Raw genomic sequence first — 17,519 nt, 5'->3', positions numbered from 1 at the left:
AAATTTGTTGCAGTTGCCACCCCCAACAGAGCCCTAGCCACCCCTAGTGCCACCCCACTGGAAATGGTCATTTTAAGAGAAAATATGTGTTTCCTTTGGTTCATCATTTGTATATGGACCCCTCTGATAAAGCCTTGGTTACCCTTTGGCCACCCCTTGAAAAAAAGTGTAGCTCCGCCCCTGCATACCAGATATATAAAGTTACATTAAAACAATAAAGCTACGAGACAATATGCGAATATGGACCAAGATAATTAATTATTAAATGATACTTTATATATATTTGATAAAGGTCCAGGTTTTTCTTTGAAATGTCAGTTTTCAGTTTAATACCAGATGATAAGTCACACTGAATAGCCTCAACTTCAAATTTCCTTTAATTGTGTTTACTCCCCAGATAATTTGTTTTTGTTACGGAACAGCTCCGGACCCTTCCCTGTGGGCGTGCCGCTATGTTGTCTGCGTGTCGTTATGTCCATGTTTGTACTTCCGTGGGTGTGGGTTGTTTGTGAGCGTGTTCGTGGTTACACCTGTGCCTTGTCTCGAGGTCACGTGGGTCTGTGTACTTCACCTATTTAATGTGCGTTAACGCGGTGTCTTGTGCTCGTCTTTGTCTAAAGTTCATGCCTGTGCAAGCCACCGCAATTTGCGTGCTTGCACCATCTGTGCTGGGCTTTGCGTTTTTGTATTTCATTAAATGTTCAGTGTGCACCACAAGACGTCTGTCGCGTTTCCTCCTTGCTCCCACACGCCAGCGTCACAGAAAGACGAGCCGAACAAGACGACGTATGCCAGGATACGCCACCCGAGCACCGAGGGGGAAGAGAAGGAGCAGGCGTCACCACGGCTCTTCCCCAGTCCGGCGCCAAGAAGTCCCCGTTACCGAGCAGCAGATGAAGCAGGACCCTGTCTGCACGTACCTGCTCTGTGCCGCTCGAGAGACGGAGGACGCCGAGACGGCGGAGTACTTCCGCCGATCCGCGGCACGCGCATGGGAGGAGAGACACCCCCACGCGTCCCTGGAGCTTCCACCCATGGCTGTGAGCAGCAGTAAGAGGGAGGAAGCAAGCGCACCGCTCCTGGTTCTCCCTGAGGAGGAGGAGACCAGTGAGCCGTTCATGGTGGGTGCGGGTACCTTTGCCCTCACCCCTCCCGAAGTCGAGTTCGGCAGCGACGAGTCCGGAGAAGAGAGCCCCCGCTCCTCCGTTCGTTCGGAGGAGAGTGAGGGCGAAACCAGCTGCGCTCCCTCTATTCCCGCAGCTCTCCGGACGGCCGAGGAGGAGAAGGTCAGCCCCCTGTCGTCGTTGTTCTCCGAATCGACGGTCTATTACGGGGAGGGTGACGAGGAGACCAGCTCTCTTCCCTCCAGCCACACATCCTCCACCGAGCGCCACGATGCGGAGGAGGACGTCAGCCCTCCCCCTTCCCTATTCTCGGCTCCTACCGTGTATTATGGGGAGGGGGTGGAAGTCAGTCGCCCTCCGTCCGCCTGTTCATCACCCTTGGGGCGCGAGGAAGAGAGCGAGGGGGTGGACAGCGCCTCTGGGTGTTCGGAGAGCACAGTCCACCTAGGGAAGGAGGTTCCTCAGTCTCCCTCAGCGGCGAGCAGCATGGACTGCTCCCGCTGCCCGACCCCGGAGGAACCCATGTCGCTGGGTCGGAGCGTCTCCGAGAGCGAGGAGGAGATGGAGACGTCGGGGGGCGAGGCGACGGCATCTCCAAGAGAGCAGGGGGGTCCTGGTGTGGTCAGCGGTCCAAGGTGGATGTGTCACGCGCCCTTGGAGCCGCCGCGGACACCAGCCGGCGCGCGGCACAAAGCCAGGACTCCAGCCGCGCCCAGAGGGAGAACCGAGGCTCCCCTAAGGAAGCCACCGGGAGCGCGGCCAGCGGGAGTTGCGAGCGGCGCAACGCGCGCGAGGAGTCAGAACCCAAAGACCGGAGGGACTCCGCCGCCTGTTCCGCCTGCCGCGCCCGCCCAGCCTGCTTTCCCTGGAGGGATAGCAACACCGTGTGCGCTTTGGCAGGCAGCTGGAGCGGTGCCATGGCTGCCTGTCCCTATATGTTTGTCCATTCCCCTATGTCTCCCTAATCTCCTTTTCCTGTTCGTTCCTCTTGTGTTTCATGTTCCTGTGTGCGTGTTTGTGACTGTGCCATTGTTTAATGTTTTCTCCCCTGTCTTCCCAGGGAGGGTGTGCTAGAGCTGTCCGCGGCGGTTCCCGCCGTCGGGGGTGACTGCTCTCGGAGGCTCGTGATCCCGGGGGCTCTGGACCTGCCCGTTGGTGTTTGTTCGGGGCTCTCCCGCTACGCGGGACGCTCCGGGAGTAGCGAGCCCCTGGCGGGGGGTTCTGTTACGGAACAGCTCCGGACCCTTCCCTGTGGGCGTGCCGCTATGTTGTCTGCGTGTCGTTATGTCCATGTTTGTACTTCCGTGGGTGTGGGTTGTTTGTGAGCGTGTTCGTGGTTACACCTGTGCCTTGTCTCGAGGTCACGTGGGTCTGTGTACTTCACCTATTTAATGTGCGTTAACGCGGTGTCTTGTGCTCGTCTTTGTCTAAAGTTCATGCCTGTGCAAGCCACCGCTATTTGCGTGCTTGCACCATCTGTGCTGGGCTTTGCGTTTTTGTATTTCATTAAATGTTCAGTGTGCACCACAAGACGTCTGTCGCATTTCCTCCTTGCTCCCACACGCCAGCGTCACAGTTTTGAGGACACTGTGTGATGATAGTATCAGGCTTACTGAGAGGAGCTTTCGTAAGTACGTTTCGTGAAAAATGTATGAATTTCGAACTCAGCTTGGGTTATGGTCAAACAAGGTGGCAGGCATTTTCATCAGTGATCTCCTAAACATTACAGTTTTTCTCTGTCGATTTGGTTCATTTCTCAATTGAAATTCAACACAACTGACACACAATTCAACACACAACTGAGCAAGAAGACAAGTACATTAGAGTCTCCAGTTTGAGAAATCAACGCCTCACAGGTCCTCAACTGGCAGCTTCATTAAATAGTACCCGCAAAACGCCAGTGTCAACGTCTACAGTGAAGAGGCGACTCCGGGATGCTGGCCTTCAGGGCAGAGTGGCAAAGAAAAAGCCATATCTGGCTAATAAAAGAAAAAGAATAATATGGGCAAAAGAACACAGACATTGGACAGAGGAAGATTGGAAAAAAGTGTTATGGACAGATGAATCAAAGTTTGAGGTGTTTGGATCACACAGACGAACATTTGTGAGACGCAGAACAACTGAAAAGATGCTGGAAGAGTGCCTGACACCATCTGTCAAACATGGTGGAGGTAATGTGATGGTCTGGGGTTGCTTTGGTGCTGGTAAAGTGGGAGATTTGAACAAGGTAAAAGGGATTTTGAATAAGGAAGGGTATCACTCCATTTTGCAACAGCATGCCATACCCTGTGGACAGTGCTTGATTGGAGCCAATTTCATGCTGCAACAGGACAATGACCCAAAGCACACCTCCAAATTATGCACAAACTATTTAGAGAAAAAGCAGGCAGCTGGTGTTTTATCGGTAATGGAGTGGCCAGCGCAGTCACCAGATCTCAACCCCATTGAGCTGTTGTGGGAGCAGCTTGACCGTACAGTGGGGAAAATAAGTATTTAGTCAGTCACCAATTGTGCAAGTTCTCCCACTTAAAAAGATGAGAGAGGCCTGTAATTGACATCATAGGTAGACCTATGAGAGACAAAATGTAAAAAAAATTTGAGAAAATCATTTTGTCTGACTTTTAAAGAATTTATTTGCAAATAATGGTGGAAAATAAGTATTTGGTCACCTACAAACAAGCAAGATTTCTGGCTGTCACAGACCTGTAACTTCTTTTTTAAGAGGCTCCTCTTTCCCCCACTCATTACCTGTATTAATGGCACCTGTTTGAAGTCGTTAACAGTATAAAAGACACCTGCCCACAACCTCAAACAGTCACACTCCAAACTCCACTATGGTGAAGACGAAAGAGCTGTCGGAGGACACCAGAAACCGAATTGTAGACCTGCACCAGGCTGGGAAGACTGAATCTGCAATAGGCAAGCAGCTTGGTGTGAAGAAATCTACTGTGGGAGCAATAATCAGAAAATGGAAGACCTACAAGACCACTACTAATCTCCCTCGATCTGGGGCTCCACGCAAGATCTCAGCCCGTGGGGTCAAAATGATCACAAGAACGGTGAGGAAAAATCCCAGAACCACAAGGGCGGATCTAGTGAATGACCTGCAGAAAGCTGGGACCAACGTTACAAAGGCTACCATCAGCAACACACTACGACGCCAGGGACTCAGATCTTGCAGTGCCAGATGTGTCCCCCTGCTTAAGCCAGTCCATATCCAGGCACGTCTGAAGTTTGCTAGAGAGCATTTGGATGTTCCAGAAGAGTATTGGGAGAATGTCATATGGTCAGATGAAACCAAAGTAGAACTATTTGGTAAAAACACAACTCGTCGTGTTTGGAGGACAGTGAATGCTGAGTTGCATCCAAAGAGCACCATACCAACTGTGAAGCATGGGGGTGGCAACATCATGCTTTGGGGCTGTTTCTCTGCAAAGGGACCAGGACGACTGGTCCGTGTACATGAAAGAATGAGTGGGGCCATGTATTGTGAGATTTTGGGTGCAAACCTCCTTCCATCAGCAAGGGCAATGAAGATGAAATGTGGCTGGGTCTTTCAGCATGATAATGATCCCAAGCACACTGCCAGGGCAACAAAGGAGTGGCTTCATAAGAAACATTTCAAAGTCCTGGAGTGGCCTAGCCAGTCCCCCGATCTCAACCCCATCGAAAACCTTTGGAGGGAGTTAAAAGTCCGTGTTGCCCACCGACAGCCCCAAAACATCACTGCTCTAGAGGAGATCTGCATGGAGGAATGGGCCAACATACCAGCAACAGTGTGTGCCAACCTTGTGAAGACTTACAGAAAACGTTTGACCTCTGTCATTGCCAACAGAGGATATACAACAAAGTATTGAGATGAACTTTTGTTATTGACCAAATACTTATTTTCCACCATTATTTGCAAATAAATTCTTTAAAAGTCAGACAAAATGATTTTCTCAATTTTTTTTTCACATTTTGTCTCTCATAGTTGAGGTCTACCTATGATGTCAATTACCGGCCCCTCTCATCTTTTTAAGTGGGAGAACTTGCACAATTGGTGACTGACTAAATACTTATTTTCCCCACTGTATGGTACGAAAAAAGTGCCCATTAACCCAATCAAACTTGTGGGAGCGGCTTCTGGAAGCATGGGGTGAAATTTCTCCAGATTACCTCAGCAAATTAACAGCTAGAATGCCAAAGGTCTGCAATGCTGTAATTGCTGCTAAGGGAGCATTCTTTGACGAAAGCAAAGTTTAAAGTAGAAAATTTTTTCAAAAAAAAAAAAAAACATTATTTCTACCTTGTCAATGTCTGGACTATATTTCTATTCATTTTGCAACTCATTTGATAAATAAAAGTATGAGATTTCAGGGAAAACACAAAATTGTCTAGGTGACCCCAAACTTTTGAACAGTAGTGTATGTATGTGTATATATATATATATATATATATATATATATATATATATATATATATATATATATATATATATATATATATGTGTGTGTATGTATATATATATTTATGTTTTATAGCTCATAGTTGTAGCAGAGGTTCCATTTACACACTCCAACAGGAGGAGGCTGTATGTGATCAGGTTGTTTTGAAGTACAGTAAGTTTCTAATTTCAGTTTTTTCCAGTCAAACAGTTGTCTTTTTTGAATTTCAGATTTGCTTTTGTCAATAAATTGCAGTGTGAACAATACAGTCAAACAATATTGCTCTATACATTTGATTCCAGGCCAATGTCTTGCTATCAGTCTCCCACATGTGTAACTTTGAATTCCGTTTAAGTTTATATTTTGTGTGTAACATGTTTGTTTCATTTGATATACCACAGAATGTGCAGCGTTCTTGTAATCAAAAGCTTAGCTAGTTTACATCAGAATATACTTAGAGTCTGCACTGAATGTGACTTACAGTTGTGTTGACGTGGCTAAGTATTTTAACTGCCTTGTTCATAGTCAATGAAACACAGACTAAATATTCTGATGGCACTGACAAATTGACTGACCTAAATATTTGCTTTTGAGGCAAAAACAAAGAATTTTGAGTGAAGTATGTGCTTTTGCAGGTATTTAATTGAGTTCATTCAACAGTTTCTGTGAATGCACTTGTGATACCAATGTAAATCATGATGTGAGAAATGTACCAAATCGACTGAGAAAAACTGTAAAAAAATAAAAATAAATCAAATGTGGCATAATTTTCAGGTTTTTGTCCTTCTTTAAGGTCTAATTTGCCCAAATTCTGTGTTATGTCCTTTATTGCCACAAAACTTTGTCATGTGCTCGATGTTCACACATTCTCACTGGGCCATGTCCTTGAGAACCACCTGTTGTCCATTATTTGAATATATTTCTCACCCATGAATCAAAGAAGTGAGCAATTAATCAACCTGTCAGGCGGAGTGCAGGGGTCACGTGTGAGGTCAGCAGTCACATGTGGGCTCGGGTCGAGTTTTCTCCCCATCCTGCATCATCAAACTAAGGTGAGGGAAGCAGAGAGAAAGACAAAAGAAAAAGCGGGATGATTCAGGACGTTTTCCAGAGGGATGAGTGAGACGTGAAGGTAGAGGCACAGTGTGGCGAATCTCCGTCCGAGCAAACGGTCTGGATGTGAAGGAGCGTCCCGGTTTTCGTTATGTGCCTTTGCAGCACATTACTGCTGTATGGATGGTCTTCCTCACCCATTCGACTGTGTGTCCTGTCCCGGTTCTGTGCTCTTCCATGTTTTGGATTTTGCTGGGTCTTACCTTCTCAGGGTATTTATGTTTTGAATGTGTTAGCATCTGTTGCCAAGAGGTTCCAGCCAGAATTATTAATCTATAGAATACAATGCTATCATAGAAAACAATTGGCATTTATTAAATTATGCAGTTATTTAGATCAGGGATAATTAAAATATTCAGCATGCGTGAGAGGGCCGTATGCCTGTGTCTCTTCCTCTCCCCAAACCTGTCCTCTGCTGCCCCCTGACAGTGCAAGCTTTTCTTTTAACCATGCTGAATTTTCATAATAAAATGCTGTATAAATGCTATTTGGTTTTAGACACCAGTATGAAATTGTTAAAAGTTGAAGCACAATATGCATAGTCATCATGGTCAACACTATTCATTGTGGTGGTACGTTGTAAGATACTTACAACCTTAAGGTGCTATAATGCATTTCAGGTCTATTCTACAATTAATAGAACCAAAACTCAAAAGAGGAATGGATTCTCCTGTGTATGGCATCACCTGATAGATGAATTTAGTAAGATAGTCATATCTCTCTCCAGACTCCATCTCCTTCCCACACAGACAGGAAGACAGACACACAGATAGATAGATAGATAGATAGATAGATAGATAGATAGATAGATAGATAGACAGATAGATAGATAGAGGTGGAGCCTATAACACATGTACAGGATCCCTGAATTATGTTAGTTTTTCTCAGTCGATTTGGTTAATTTCTCAGATCAGAATTGAAATTCTCAAAACTGTTTATTCAATCTCCAAATCTCTTTTGCACTTGTGCACATCATAATCGAATGTTTTATTGAGTTTCATATTATGTAAATGCTTTTGTACATTTACCAAATGGTTATGAACAATTGTTTGGTTTTTTTCATTATCAATTGCTTATGTCATGTTTATCAAAATGTGTTCTACGGATTGTCTGTTGAATTGTCTTGCCCTCCAAAACATTTAGGCTTTAGATCATTACCTAGATCATGAAATGCAAAAGTGCTGAACATGTTCTCGTAATTTCTCAGGCATCATTTAATTTTTTTTCTTTTTTTAGATTTTGGTCATTTGTCCTAACTTGATTAAATTGTTCGCAGGTGAACATTCAGTTACAGTAAGAAAGGTAATTTGTGAAGGTTTAGATCAACCAATGGTCTCAACCATAGGTCAGAGGTGTGTCTCATGAACCTTTACTGTAATTGGCAAACATTTATAGATGCTAAACACTGCAGTATCACAAACTCTCATAATGAAGAGACAAGGCCATGTCCAGGGTAAACAGCCAAGCAGAGGGGTAAGACTGTGTGGTGTAGAGGGATAGGTGTAGAGGGGTAAGACTGTGTGGTGTAGAGGGATAGGTGTAGAGGGGTAAGACTGTGGTGTAGAGGGGTAAGACTGTGTAGTGTAGAGGGGTAAGACTGTGTAGTGTAGAGGGGTAAGACTGTGTGGTGTAGAGGGGTAAGACTGTGTGGTGTAGAGGGGTAAGACTGTGTGGTGTAGAGGGGTAAGACTGTGTGGTGTAGAGGGGTAAGACTGTGGTGTAGAGGGGTAAGACTGTGTGGTGTAGAGGGGTAAGACTGTGTGGTGTAGAGGGGTAAGACTGTGTGGTGTAGAGGGGTAAGACTGTGTGGTGTGGAGGGGTAAGACTGTGTGGTGTGGAGGGGTAAGACTGTGTGGTGTAGAGGGGTAAGACTGTGTGGTGTAGAGGGGTAAGACTGTGTGGTGTAGAGGGGTAAGACTGTGTGGTGTAGAGGAGTAAGACTGTGTGGTGTAGAGGGGTAAGACTGTGTGGTGTAGAGGGGTAAGACTGTGTGGTGTAGAGGGGTAAGACTGTGTGGTGTAGAGGAGTAAGACTGTGTGGTGTAGAGGGGTAAGACTGTGTGGTGTAGAGGGGTAAGACTGTGGTGTAGAGGGGTAAGACTGGTGTAGAGGGGTAAGATTGTGTGGTGTAGAGGGGTAAGACTGTGGTGTAGAGGGGTAAGACTGTGGTGTAAGGCTGAGGTGACTGTAACGAGGCACCCCCGAACACGGTGGTGTCGCGCTGGTTTCGAGGAGTGTAGGACTCAAGTGCAAACCCACTAAAAGCAAAAGGCAAAAAACAGCCAAACAGAAACCTCCGCGACAGCGGGAAAACGAAAACAAAAAACCCAGAGGGAACAACAGAAGAACTACACGGAGAACTCGACGTGAGTATAGACCAGGTAAGTAAACAAACAAAAACACGCGGAAGGGAAAACAACGCGTCTTAAGAAATAACGGGAAAACGAAAATCACATGGAGAACGGCTCAACATGTCAAAAGGAGAAATAAAATAGATGAAGCTTAGGTAGGCAAGACCTAAGCTTCTACCAGATTACCTGTCAGCCTGTCCACCAGAACACTGGTAGACAAACCGACATAGAACAGAGAGGGAAGAAACAAACAGAACGTACGAGAGACAAAACCTGAGAACACTCAGGGGAGAAACAGAAGTAAACAGAGAAACGTAGCAACTGCACAAAGGCGAGAGTAACTGGCTTAGGCTGCGAGCGTGAATACAACTAACAACTTCAGCAAAGGACTGCTGAAGTTGCTCGCCTTAAGTAGGCTGCAAACACCTGCAGCCTATTGTGCCTGATTGCCCCCAGGTCTAGCTCGCGGGCTCCTCCTTGTGGCGACCGGAGGAACTGTCCTGGGTCCAACCCTGACAGAATCCCCCCCTCTAGGCCCGAGACCTCACGGGCCCAGGGCAACAGCCCTGTCGCGATAGAAGGCAGCAATCAGAGAAGGATCCAGGATGCGAGCCCTGGGAACCCAAGACCGCTCCTCAGGCCCGTAACCCTCCCAATCCACCAGGAATTGGTCCCGCCCCCTGACCCGATGGATGTCCAAAAGACGCCGCACCGTATAAACCAGACCCCCACCAACCATACGAGGCGCAGGAGGAGCCGGGGCGGGAGAAGAACCACACAAGTACGGCCGGAGAAGGGACACGTGAAACACCGGGTGGACACGCATGGACGGAGGGAGGACCAAACGGTAGGTGACCGGGTTGATTCGATGGTCGACCTTAAACGGGCCCAGGAAGCGAGGAGCCAGTTTCTTGGTGCCACCCCGAACCGGCAAGTTACCCGCCGCCAACCACACCCGCTGACCAGGACGAAAAGACAGCGCCGGGAGACGATGCCTGTTGGCGCTGCGGCAATAGGCAGAGGAGGCCTTCAACAGGGCCGAGCGGGCACGCGACCAAGCCTTGCGGCAGCGCCGGAACTGAGCCCTAGCGGAAGGCACAGCCACGGCCTGCTCGTGATCGGCAAACAGCGGAGGGGCATACCCGAATAAGCACTCAAAGGGCGACATGCCCAGAGCCGAATGCCACAGCGTGTTGTGGGCGTACTCAGCCCACAACAGGTGGTCGGCCCAGGAGGCAGGGTTAGCGGATGCCAGGCACCTGAGGGTCTGCTCCAGGTCCTGGTTAACACGCTCGGTCTGACCGTTACACTGGGGGTGGAAACCTGAAGACAGGCTAGCGGAAGCGCCGAGGAGGGTCAGGAATGCTTTCCAAAAGCTGCTAGCGAACTGGGGTCCTCTATCGGACACCACGTCTTGAGGAAACCCATAGTTGCGGACGATGTGAAGCAGCAAGAGAGACGCGGTCTCCCGGGCGGAGGGCAGCTTGGGCAGACCGATGAACTTGCTGAATTTAGAGAATCTGTCGACAACTACTAGAATGGTGGTTAACCCCTTAGAAGACGGAAGCCCGGTGACAAAGTCTAAGGCGATATGAAACCACGGTCTGGAGGGCGTGGGTAAAGGACGCAACAGCCCCCTGGGCTTGCTACGAGGCGCCTTGCTTCGGTTACACACCTCGCAGGAGGCCACGAAGTCACGGATCTCCTGATCCATTGCGGGCCACCAAAACCTTCTCTTTATTAGTTCGGTGGTCCGCCTAGCACCGGGGTGTGCCGCGTATCGTTCGGTGTGTCCCCACAAGAGAACCTTACGCCGGGCGGTCGAGGGAACATAGAGACAGCCAGGAGGAACACCGCTAGGGCCGGGTTCGTTGGCGAGTTCGTCCTGAACTGTCTTTTCGATTCCCCACCGGATGGGTGCAACAACTACTCCTGGGGGAAGCACAGTTTCAGGCGGACTGTCAATGAGAGGCGGCTCCCACTGACGAGACAAAGCGTCGGGCTTCGTGTTCTTAGAGCCGGGACGGTATGACAAAGTAAAATCAAAGCGACTAAAAAACAGAGCCCATCTGGCCTGTCTGGCATTGAGGCGCTTGGCCTGCTGGAGATATGTCAGGTTTTTGTGGTCCGACCAGACCAGGAAAGGGTGGCGGGCTCCCTCCAGCCAGTGCCGCCACTCCTCTAAAGCCATTTTAACGGCCAGGAGTTCTTTGTCCCCTACGTCGTACCGCCTCTCCGTAGGGGTGAACCGGTGCGAAAAATAGGCGCAGGGATGCAGCTTAGGAGGGTCCCCGACCCTCTGTGAGAGAACAGCCCCAACGCCCAAATCAGAGGCGTCGGTTTCGACAATGAAAGGGAGCTCAGGATCAGGAACCCGTAGCACCGGAGCACTGGTAAAAAGACCCTTCAGTGTCTCAAACGCCTTCTGGGCTTCCGGGGTCCAGGTGAACTTCCCCAATTTCTTGCTAGTGAGGGCCGAGAGCGGAGCAGCAAGAGAGCCAAAACCCCTAATAAACCGCCTGTAAAAATTGGCAAATCCCAGGAAGCGTTGGACTAAACGAACGGACGTGGGCACGGGCCATTGAGTCACAGCTTTGATCTTGGCGGGTTCCATAGCCAGTTGACCCTTGGCAACGATGAACCCCAAGAAGGCTACCTCGGAGACGTGGAACAGGGACTTCTCCAGTTTTACATAGAGATGGTTCTCTAGTAACAACTGGAGGACGCGGCGTACGTGTTGCTGGTGTTCTTGAACGGTACAGCTATATATTAAAATATCGTCAAGGTAGACGTAGGCGTAATCATCTAGAGTCTCTCTAAGGACACCGTTTACAAACCGCTGGAAAGCCGCGGGTGCGTTCATGAGCCCAAACGGCATGACTAAATACTCGTAATGCCCAGAGGGTGTATTGAAGGCGGTTTTCCATTTGTCGCCTTCTCTGACTCGCAACAGATTGTACGCACTTCTAAGGTCTAACTTAGTGAAGACCGTCGCCCGTTGAAGGGCCTCGAAGGCGGAGGACATGAGCGGCAAGGGGTGGCGGTCTTTGATGGTGATCTTATTTAGTCCCCTGTAATCTATGCAAGGGCGAAGGCCCCCATCCTTTTTCCCTACAAAGAAGAACCCGGCACCTGCGGGAGAGGTAGAGGGACGGATGGTACCAGCAGCGAGCGCTTCCTGAATGTAGGACTCCATAGCCTTGCGTTCAGGCAACGCCAAGGAAAACAAACGACCCCTAGGGGGAGTGGTACCAGGTAAGAGGTTGATGGCAATGTCGCAGGCTCTATGCGGGGGTAGGAAGCCTGCTTTGCGCTTGCTAAAAACGTCTTTAAGGTCATGGTAAACAGCAGGGACTTTCTCCAAGCCTGCTATTTTTTCTTGGCTTTCCCCGGGTTTACTGCAGTGGGGCGCCAAGCACGACTGTTCGCACACTTTGCTCCAACGATTGATAGATAAATTGAGCCAATCAATGTCAGGGTTGTGGCGTTGGAGCCAGGGAAACCCCAAAATCAGCTGCAGTTTGGGCGCAGCGATGACATAAGGGGTGAGGGTTTCATGATGGTTCCCTATCGTCACTGTTAGAGGGACGGTTTGGTGGGTTATATCCCCTGAGGTGAGCAACCTGCCATCCATAGCAGACACCGAGAGGGGTTTTTCTAAAGGAACCAGAGGTATGGAGAGAGAGGCTACGAGGGCGGAGTCAATGAAATTGCCAGTAGCCCCAGAGTCAACGAGAGCTAAAACCCGGTGTTCGTCTGAACCCCTCCACGAGACCACTACGTGGGGCATCAGACCGCAGGCGGGGAAATAAGCGCCATGACCCGTCGGTGCAACCCCGTTCACCGACGGGTCTGCCCTTTTCCCTGTAACTCGGGACACTCTGCGATTCTGTGATCAGCCCGGCCGCAATAAAGACATTTACCCTCCCTTAAGCGGGTTTGTCTTTCCTGACGGGAGAGGCGAGTGTGCCCTAACTGCATGGGCTGTTCAGATGCCTCGCCTTCCCCGTGAGTGGTCTTGCGCACAGGAGACACTGACTTAGTGCTGGGTGGTGCAAACAAACGGCGGTGTTGTTGTTTACGATCCCGTAACCGGTTATCCAACCTAATGGTGAGTTCTATAGCATCATCCAGACCACTGGGAGGCTCTCTGAGGGACAGTTCGTCCTTTATCTCTTCACTCAATCCCTCTATGTAAATAGCCCCCAGCGCCTCTGAACCCCAATCACTCTCCGCCGTCAGTGTGCGGAAGTCTAGAGAGTATTCTGCCACCGTTGATCTGCCCTGCCGTAAACGCAACAGTTTAGACGCGACCATACCCCCAGAAGCCGGATGAAAGAACGTCTGCCGCATAGCCCGAGAGAATCGCTCAAAAGAGGAACAGATGTCCGGTTGGTTCTCCCACACCGGTGTAGCCCACCGCAGCGCTTTCCCTGACAGCAACGCCATGACATAGGCCACCTTGGCACATTCGGTAGGAAAACGGGATGGCTGCTGCTCAAAGATCAGGGAGCACTGCAATAAAAACCCCCTACATTCGTCGGGATCCCCGCTGTAACGCGCCGGAGCGGGCAAAGCGGGTTCGGCACGGGAGTCGGCAGGCAGCCCGACAGCCCCGGAGGAAACGAGAGGGCTGGGAGCCGCAACAGGCTGATCTGGCTTTTGAACCGCGAGGGCGATAGCCTGGAGCTGGGTGTGTATCTCTTGTAATGCTAGCTCGTGCCTGCCGATAGCCTGCCCTTGTATGGCGAGGGCATTCCGCACCTCGTCGGCAGCTGGGTTAGCTGAGTCCATAACTGGCTGAAGTTGTTCTGTAACGAGGCACCCCCGAACACGGTGGTGTCGCGCTGGTTTCGAGGAGTGTAGGACTCAAGTGCAAACCCACTAAAAGCAAAAGGCAAAAAACAGCCAAACAGAAACCTCCGCGACAGCGGGAAAACGAAAACAAAAAACCCAGAGGGAACAACAGAAGAACTACACGGAGAACTCGACGTGAGTATAGACCAGGTAAGTAAACAAACAAAAACACGCGGAAGTGAAAACAACGCGTCTTAAGAAATAACGGGAAAACGAAAATCACATGGAGAACGGCTCAACATGTCAAAAGGAGAAATAAAATAGATGAAGCTTAGGTAGGCAAGACCTAAGCTTCTACCAGATTACCTGTCAGCCTGTCCACCAGAACACTGGTAGACAAACCGACATAGAACAGAGAGGGAAGAAACAAACAGAACGTACGAGAGACAAAACCTGAGAACACTCAGGGGAGAAACAGAAGTAAACAGAGAAACGTAGCAACTGCACAAAGACGAGAGTAACTGGCTTAGGCTGCGAGCGTGAATACAACTAACAACTTCAGCAAAGGACTGCTGAAGTTGCTCGCCTTAAGTAGGCTGCAAACACCTGCAGCCTATTGTGCCTGATTGCCCCCAGGTCTAGCTCGCGGCCTCCTCCTTGTGGCGACCGGAGGAACTGTCCTGGGTCCAACCCTGACAGTGACAAAACAGAGGAAGAGGTTTATCCCAGGTGAAATAAGGGCAACAATCATGTTTTTATATGTAAGTCATGGTCTTACAACGGCTGAAGCTGGTCGCTGGGTGCAGCTGAATATTGGAAGAACTGTGTCTTCACAAAATGTGAAAATGTGTATGTAATTCAGAAATGTGCTCTCTTCTGTAATGCTGCACATTCTAAAATAAATTCTGAAATGTTATTCAATAGTCATGTGTAACTTTGTTTTCTGTGTAAGTTTATATTTAGTGTGTAACATGTATTGTTTCATTTGATATACCACAGAATGTGCAGCATTCTTGAAATCAAAAGCTTAGCTAGTTTCCATCAGAATAGTCTGCACTGCCCGTGACTTATAGTTGCACTGACAACATGACTAAGTATTTTGACTGCCTTGTTCATAGGAAATGGCACACAGACTAGATATTCTAATAGCACTGACAAATTGATTGACCTAAATATTTTGAGGCAAAAACAAAGAATTCTGAGTATAGTATGTCCTTTTGCAGGTATTTAATTGAGTTTTGCTGTTTGCACTAACTGTTTTGAGAAATGCACTTGTTGGGATGCCAATGTAAACCATGATGTGAGAAATGTACCAGATCGACTGAAAAAAACTGTAGAAATACTCCTGTTATGCCTTATGCCACAGGCTACTTGACATTTATATGTACAGAAAAACACACGAAAAACCAAATAGTACCCATAATGTTACAATAATAATGGTGGTGTGGGGGTGGAGGGAGTTATAATAAAGGTATCACTGTGTCTTGCAGACAAAATTTAGTCATATTAAATTAGCATTCAATAGCAAATATAGCCAAAAAAAAGCCAGGAACAAAAGAGAATGCTCTCCACTCACCCTTTGTTGTCACATGTTAATGGTGTCAGTGAAACAGCGATGTTTGAGCAAGCAGTCACTTCAGCAGAGATGAGATGGAGCAGGGAAGAGAGGGGGAGGGGCCCACTGCTTAATTAGCCACTGGCATGTTCCCTTTAATAATGCAGCATAAAATATCAGCTAATAACTTCATGCAGTAAGGCACACTCCACACTTTGGTTCACACACCCATGCACATGTAAAAATGCACATATGAAGATCTGAAGTTTTCAGCATATACTGTCAACAGGCCCTGAAACTCAAAATCAGTACATAATTACATAATCAGGAGAAGTCCACATTAGCCCAACCTACACTTCAGCAGACAAGTACAGCAGATACTCAAAGACATGAACTTGAAGTGAATAATTTTTGGGGTTTTATTTGGGGGGGGGGGTGGTTTGGGGGTTAGAGTTTTCTCGAAGCATGGTTTTATTTTAAATTAGGATTTTTAATCCATGTAGGATTTTATTTGTCATTTTTGTAATATCAGATTTTAAAACAAGCATAAAAGTTCCTAAATTTTCCTCTTTCAGGGCTGTTGTATTTAATCTTAGCTGTTCAGAGCTGTTGTGTTTATTTCTAGAGCTGTTCAGAGCTGTTGTCTTTTTTTGCTGCCAAAGCTGTGATTGCCATTGCATTACATTTATGAAACCCAGTATTTTTATCCATTTGATATATTCCTTCCTAGGTAGTCATGTGACCACTGTGATACAAGAGCCTAGCCAGTTTTTCACGAGAAATGAAGCTAAAATTTAATTGGCCTAAAAGTCTTATCTAAAACTTGTAATCTTGTGTTACATTAGAAAGTGTTTTTATTTGATCCCTTAATTCAACATAAGAAATGCAATTGTTAGCATTAGAATATATATATATATATATATATATATATATATATATATATATATATAATATATATATATATATATATATATATATATAATTCATAACTACTTTGAAAAAAACAAAACCTTTATCTTTATTTTTTGGTGTGTGTATGTGTGTGGGTGGGGGAGGTGTTCTGTGTCATGGAGGATGTTAGGAGATTGTGTCCCCTCCAATACTCAAAGGAAAGAATACCTTCCTGTTGTTGTGGAAGATGCACACAGAGTTGTCACAGCACAACCATCAGGTTAGCAGCATGTGCGTGTTTGTGGAGTTCCCAGGAGGATGTGCCAGTGTGCGAGGCCCCTGCCTGGTCCCACCGGGGCCCTTCTCTACCCACCCCCACCCCCCACCTCCCACATTGGGCTGCTCTGTGCTCACAGAAGGCCTCATGGGGCTGGCAGCTGTGTGTTGGCAGCTGGCCCAGAGTTCAAGAGAAGCATGCACTCTCACACCCTCAGAAGTGCATGACTGAACACACCAACATCACACACACACACACACACACACACACACACACTCTACATCAGACACAGGAGACTTGCATCTCCTGGCTGAGGACTTTTATTTGGTATTTGTTTGCTGAGATTTAAAACAGAATTTCTTATTTATGTTTATAATCTATGTTGTAAAAAGGGATTAAGAACTACAACACAATTTTGAGATAATCCAGTTGCATTGGCTTTTCAATTAGTAGTTCAGCCATTTAATAATTTTAATGCTGGACAACAATGTATATATAAATAATGCGTCTAATGCAGTACCTCAGTATCTCAGGAAAAATACATGAGCACATGCATATACATTCACTTCAAAATAGTTAAAGAACACAGTTTGTCTTCATAATATGATCTGGAGCTACAGCTATCTCTTCACATATTGCCTGTTAAAATCTTACACACACTTGACACAAAACTGTCAGATGCTCTGGGGTCAACACTTACAAAACAGAAGGTTTCTTGGTAACACAGTACTGCCCTTCGAAAGTTTCACCCCAAATAGAGACATTCTGCCTGTCATCACTGTATGCATTCATTTCATTGCCATGCTCATGAATATTTAATTACTCCTTTACATTATGAATAAAAGATGAAAAAGGAGAAGGACAGAGCTTGAGGAAGCGGCACTATAGGAGTTTGCACACGCTGGATTTCACCAAGATTATAGCAATCCTTAAAAGGGTGTCAGAGGCTGCATGAAAACAGAAAGTGGGTATCATGTTGCTTACC

General features: G+C 47.4%; 1 protein-coding gene across 1 annotated transcript in view; it reads left to right on the top strand.

The window, feature by feature from the left end:
• Positions 1–17,519, top strand: part of nr2f1b (nuclear receptor subfamily 2, group F, member 1b) — a 28,523-nt gene that overhangs the window by 9,797 nt on the left and 1,207 nt on the right. The gene's annotated exons all lie outside the window — the stretch shown is intronic.

This window comes from Brachyhypopomus gauderio, unplaced genomic scaffold (genome assembly GCF_052324685.1).
Source record: "Brachyhypopomus gauderio isolate BG-103 unplaced genomic scaffold, BGAUD_0.2 sc47, whole genome shotgun sequence".
Taxonomy (NCBI): Eukaryota; Metazoa; Chordata; class Actinopteri; order Gymnotiformes; family Hypopomidae; genus Brachyhypopomus; species Brachyhypopomus gauderio.
The sequence above is the reverse complement of the archived record's forward strand: the minus strand, read 5'-3'. Positions and strand labels throughout refer to the sequence as shown.